The sequence below is a fragment of the Rutidosis leptorrhynchoides genome, chromosome 5 (assembly GCF_046630445.1).
Source record: "Rutidosis leptorrhynchoides isolate AG116_Rl617_1_P2 chromosome 5, CSIRO_AGI_Rlap_v1, whole genome shotgun sequence".
Lineage (NCBI taxonomy): Eukaryota > Viridiplantae > Streptophyta > Magnoliopsida > Asterales > Asteraceae > Rutidosis > Rutidosis leptorrhynchoides.
Window position 1 is genome coordinate 412,983,884 of NC_092337.1, and position 7,166 is coordinate 412,991,049.

A 7,166-nucleotide genomic window follows, 5' to 3' on the forward strand; every position below is an offset into this window, starting at 1 on the left:
AACTAAAATCGTAACAGTACTGTATCTACACTTACACGTTTCGTGTACGTATATACGCGTTTCGCGTATACTTTTAAATATACGCGGTTCGTGTGAAACTATACGCGATCCGCGTATGGTTTATTCGATGTGACAAAACAGTCTGGTTCAACCGAAGTTCATTGATTTATATTTTTATATTTTTAGTATATAATAATAATAATACGTAATTAATAATAATAATAATTTTACAATATATATAAATGGGAGTGTTTACTTAAATGTGTCACCTCTAGATCCATGGATTGTTTTAAGTTTTAAGCTCGTATTAAAATGTTTAGTATAAAACTTATATTTTCCTTTCGAATAAATATAAAGTTTCGACTAACTAAATTAAATCTAATTTTCATTTGATTTTATTTAGATAGTTACTAGTTCCTAAGTATTTAAATTGAGACCCAACCCAGTTTTGACTTTCGCCAAAACCCAAATCATAACGGTTTCCCTTTTTACAATTTCACTTTTATGTAGCTAATGATATTACCCAAACCACCGAACCTTATTCCTAATTTAGTGTTAGTAAATTATTCATGAGTTCGTCTAAATCACTTTTAAATGTTGAAGCTTAATTTATATAAATAAAATAACTTTCGTTATTTTAATCTAATAAATTAAGTGACAGGGGTTAAATATCCAAGTACATAATAATGGTTCTTTTAATTAGGCTCAATGTTAAAAATACTAGAGTTACATTTTTACTTTTACAAAAGGTAACAATCCATTTCACTAGGGGCTCTACATCTAAGTGAACACTAGGGAAATTAGCTACTCATTATACTAGGGTAAACATAAAAATATAAACATAATAATAATAAATTGATTACGATAATTTTAATGGAATCTACATCTAAGCGAACACTATTGGAATTTACTAACTAATCATGATAATGATACGGGAGTAAAAATAAAAATACATAAACATAAACATAATAATAAGTAACAATGACAATAAAAAAAAAATGAAAGTAACAAACTTACAAAAGGTCTTCAATTTAATGATTACAAATGGTAGAAATTGGAAATGAAAGCACCCTTGCACTCGCACAATAATACCCTTAATCACGAACAATACACCCCTTAATAATAAAACTATCCTAATCTTGACACTTGAAATTAATTGGAACTGAAATAAAAATGATACGAGTACTTGAAAATAAACAAGAACACTAGTGAAAATATTTATTTGTTATGTATCCCTCTATATCCTAAACTACTACTACTTCCTCCCTTCTTTTGATACTGTACGTACTCTCTATTATATCCAAAACTGAGTAGTGGTAGGTGAGGGAATAAATGCTGGTGACATACCCTTTTTGATGTAATTGTTGTTAAAGAATTTATATTTTATATAAAAGCAGCCATCCCATGTGAACTCTAATCTGAATCTCGTCCAAAACGTACGCGTTTCGCGTAGATGTGTACGCGTTTCTCGTAAGGTATATACATGAAAGTTGTAGATTTTTGAGTTACGGACGTCTGGACACCTGATTCGCCTTTTTTCGAGTCCGTATGATTTAGTTATGATTTTTTTTCGTGCAGGCGCGCTGATTTCGTTATTTCGGTCATTTTAACTTGTAGTCTTGAAGCGCGATGTTGTAGTCTTTTGTTGCTCATCAGAAATCTTCATTTTATCTTCATTTTGATCTTTATATCATTGAAAATCCATAATAACATTTCATTCGACGCTTTGGACATTTTAACTAATTACAAACCTGAAAACTACTCAAATACACATAAAATCATAACATTTGGGACTGATATTACGACTAAGAATATGCATTAATTGAGCAATATCAATCATAGTTTTTAATTAACTAACCCAAAACAGCCCGCGGTGTTACTACGACGGCGTAAATTCGGTTTTACGGTGTTTTTCGTGTTTTCTGGTTTTAAATCATTAAGTTAGCATATCATATAGATATAGAACATGTGTTTAGTTGATTTTAAAAGTCAAGTTAGAAGGATTCACTTTTGTTTGCAAATAAGTTTAGAATTAACTAAACTATGTTCTAGTGATTACAAGTTTAAACCATCGAATAAGATAGCTTTATATGTATGAATCGAATGATGTTATGAACATCATTACTACCTCAAGTTTTCTGGATAAAGCTACTGGAAATGAGAAAAATGGATCTAGCTTCAAAGGATCCTTGGATGGCTTGAAAGTTCTTGAAGCAGAATCATGACACGAAAACAGTTCAAGTAAGATTTTCACTCGAAATAAGATTGTTATAGTTATAGAAATTGAATCAAAGTTTGAATATGAGTATTACCTTGTATTAGAAATATATCTTACTGTAAATAAGAAAGATTTCTTGAGGTTGGATGATCACTCTACAAGATTGGAAGTAAGCTAGCAAACTTGGAAGTATTCTTGATTTTATGAAACTAGAACTTGTAGAATTTATGAAGAACACTTAGAACTTGAAGATATAACTTGAGAGAGATCAATTAGATGAATAAAATTGAAGAATGAAAGTGTTTGTAGGTGTTTTTGGTCGTTGGTGTATGGATTAGATATAAAGGATATGTAATTTTGTTTTCATGTAAATAAGTCATGAATGATTACTCATATTTTTGTAATTTTATGAGATATTTCATGCTAGTTGCCAAATGATGGTTCCCACATGTGTTAGGTGACTCACATGGGCTGCTAAGAGCTGATCATTGGAGTGTATATGCCAATAGTACATACATCTAAAAGCTGTGTATTGTACGAGTACGAATACGGGGGCATACGAGTAGAATTGTTTGAAACTGAACGAGGATGTAATTGTAAGCATTTTTGTTAAGTAGAAGTATTTTGATAAGTGTCTTGAAGTATTTCAAAAGTGTATGAATACATATTAAAACACTACATGTATATACATTTTAACTGAGTCGTTAAGTCATCGTTAGTCGTTACATGTAAGTGTTGTTTTGAAACCTTTAGGTTAACGATCTTGTTAAATGTTGTTAACCCAATATTTATAATATCAAATGAGATTTTAAATTATTATAATATCATGATATTATGATGTACGAATATCTCTTAATATGATATATATACATTAAATGTCGTTACAACGATAATCGTTACATATATGTCTCGTTTCAAAATCATTAAGTTAGTAGTCTTGTTTTTACATATGTAGTTCATTATTAATATACTTAATGATATGTTTACTTATCATAATATCATGTTAACTATATATATAATCATATATATGTCATCATATAGTTTTTACAAGTTTTAACGTTCGTGAATCACCGGTCAACTTGGGTGGTCAATTGTCTATATGAAACCTATTTTAATTAATCAAGTCTTAACAAGTTTGATTGATTAACATGTTGGAAATACTTAATCATGTAAATAACAATTTCATTTAATATATATATAAACATGGAAAAGTTCGGGTCACTACATAAAGAGTGCAAGAGAGTTTATTACTTTCAAGGTCTAAACCGAAGTTTACGGGATGATGGCGCTGAACTGAATGCCAGCATAAGAACATCATCCACTTCTTACAACCACAAAACAATCACCAATCAAGTATGTGCTGAACTTACTGCCAGTCTTTGTAAAAATGCAGCATATAGCACAATGCTCACCTGTATCAATTCAAACAAAGCAAACATACGATTCACACAAATAAATGGGGGTGTACTCCATGTACTAAAAACCCCACTTTTAATTATCTAAATTATTCAAATTACAATCATCCAAAATACTATCAAGTTATTACACCCCAAACATAAAGATAAATTGTTTTTGAAACAAACCAACATCAATCAAACCTTTCACAAACTTCTAGAATAATCACGTCATCTTCAGAAGAATCCCCAAAAAGAGTTACTTGGGCCATCTCCACCTTCATTTTGGTTTTCCGCGTCGTCGTCCTGAAATATTGAGGGGTTGTACCCCTGATAAGTTGCTTGAGCAGGGACGACAGCAGTGTCTTCATTAGGCGGGTTAGGGGGAGGAGGATAAGGCGTAGGATATGGATCACCCATTCGAACCCATGGTTTGTATGCAGGCCAAGGAGAGGGGGTATAGTTAGTGGGATCTGCAGCGTACGATACTGTCTGTTCATGTATCCAATTAAGCTGATTTTGCTGCCCCGCTTGAGTGTACCACGTTCGATCATTCCTTACATCAATGTAATGTTGCATCTCCCTGTTACCTGTATCGTAGTGATCAATTACCTTTTGGGTGTTTCGATCATTATGGAGTCGCAAATCTGAAAACTGTCTGTGACGATCGCTCCAAATCCATATGGACGAACACGTCATTTATTGATTTCATTGCGAGATATTTGACCTCTATATGATACATTTTGTAAACATTGCATTCTTTTGAAAAGGCACACCATAAATGAATATTTAAATCAAAGGTTTTCGACATCTGATGATTTCTACATATAGACAATCACCATAAATAATAGTTTACAACAGTATTTCCGTTGACAATGCAGTCAAAATAAGATACATGGTGATGATTTGGTGAATGCAATGTCTCCTTGAAAAATATGTCATGTAAGACTCCATGCACATAGCTTGTTTAACATCTAAGCAAACAGCGAAAGACTCCTAGGAAACCTGAGAATAAACATGCTAACAAGTGTCAACACAAAGGTTGGTGAGTTCATAGTTTTAATGTTGCGCATAATCTGTATATAAAGGTGGATCACAAGATTTCAGTTGTTTCATTCAGAAACGTTTATCAAAATATTCTACGAAATTGAGCACCCTGGTAACTAAACTTAACGTATATATAATTTGTACCCTTTGTATAATCATCTTAATAATACACGCAAACCAACGTGTATGCTTCTCAAATAGCATACGTCCGTTAAAAGGCTAGTGCTCTAGCTCGGATGGGGATATCAAGCCCTATGGATCCATATACTACTACTCGCGCCCACCAGTTCTTATAACCGGCAGTTACTAGTTACCAAAGCTAAGGGATTTTTGGTTCAAACTCAGTATAGAATTTAGTATGTACTTGTATCCATTGTGTTTAAAAAAAGTGCATGTATTCTCAGCCCAAAAATATATATTGCAAAAGCATTTAAAAAGTGAGCAAATGAAACTCACCTTGGCAGCATATAAAGTCGTTCACCAAAATGTGATCGAAACACGGATTACCAAATAACCGTAGATCTCAACATATCAATATTGAGATTCAATATTGTAGAAAAGTACGTAGACGTAACGGAGATGATAACACTAGGTTTGACTTGCAAATAATACCCATGAATATTACCCATAACCTCCTTGGCAATAACCCATAATTTCCTTAGCTTTATCCCGCTCATAAAACTATTTTGAAAGTGACACGCTCATGACCTCGTCATAGTATTTTATGTATAATACTAATAATAATACAAATACTACTAATAATAATAAGATTAATAATAATATTAATCTTAATAATAATAATAATAATAATAATAATAATAATAATAATAATAATAATAATAATAATAATAATAATATAATTAATAAATATAATACGGAGAAATTTTTAAATTAAAACAGAGGCAGATATCTCGAGCTTTATAGGTGTGGCATGTCCAGGACTGCCATGCGATCGCATGGCCTCCAAGACCATTTCCCATGCGATCGCATGGGATGGATTTCCAGCTCATGATCTTTTAACTTCTAGTTTGTCGACATATTTTTTAATTATTAATATAATATATTTAATTTATATAATTAATTATATATTATATTAAATTCACATGCATAGTTGACTTGTAATTTTCGTTCCGATAAGTCGTACGTCGTCACTCGACTTATGTCCCGGTTTCGGTTTTTCGAACATCCTATCGTATACTGAGAAAACTTGTACTTTACGTTTCGTGAATCGCCCCTTGTCAAAATATAGTCTTAAATCATCCATAAACTATACCACTGTAGCAATTCACTGCCACAAAGTCAATTTCACTGTAGCAAATAGTGATTTTCAAAAACACTGTAGCATTTTGGGTACTGTAGCAATTTGAAAATGTTACTATCGTTTACTAAATAACTTGAAATTATATATATGTATATATCTTTTTAATATGCATAAATCAGTTTTTAAATACACATTGGAAGTTATTTATAAATTTTAATAATAAATATTTTAACTTATCATATATATTCAAATAGATATTTAAACCAATAAGTTTAATGTACGGTATCAAATAATTAATACATTGTTACCTTTTCAAGTTATAGTATATATGTATCTATTTACATATAATTGTTCATGAATCGTCGAAAACAACCGAAGGGTATTTAAATATATAAAAGTAGTTCAAAAATTTTGAGATTCAGTTTTATAGACTTTGCTTATCGTGTCGGAAATGTTAATCATACAAAGATTAAGTTTAAATTTGGTCAGAAATTTCCGGGTCATCACACTGTCGCTCCATGTAAGCCTCCCAATCATTTCCTGGACCCGAACTACTTCCAACATTTGGCTGTGGATCTGGCTGCGGTTGTGGTTGTTGCGGTTGCCTGTTCTCGGGATCCACATACCTAGTTAGAAGGCCGTTCGACCCCCTCGTCAAAATGTTTGCCCTTGTATAGCTTACTCGATCAAAGGCAATCATATGTTTCTCCTCTAACCTACTTGTATTGATACAAAAATGTTGGGCAATCCTGGTTACAAAATGGCCTCCCATGATTGGTGTAATCTTTTTCCTTTCTTCGAGAAGGAAAGTGAGAATCATTCGTGGAATATGAACATGGGAGTGATCCATTATCGCGTGAATGTACCAGATATCCAAGTTTGTAACTTTTTCGCTACTGTCTTTTCGACAGTTTATGGTACTTGAAATGAATCTTTAGACGCATCGATGCTCGTAGGTACGTAGCTTGCTACAAGTCTGCTTGCTTGCACTATATGCGTTATGGCTCATGTCCACCCATGCTTCTGAATGATTAAAAGAGGAAACATAGTATATAGCCTGATTAAAGTAATTTTGCATCAATTGGTGTGGCAACCCTTCATAGATATCCAACGCCTTTACAAATTATAGCAGTGTTAATGTCTGATCTTGTCCTCCAAGACGAAATCTCATAAAGGTACCTGATGTTGGTGACGTGTAATCAACCCTAAGTGAACCAACGAATTCTTTGACTAAGAGTGGGTACAC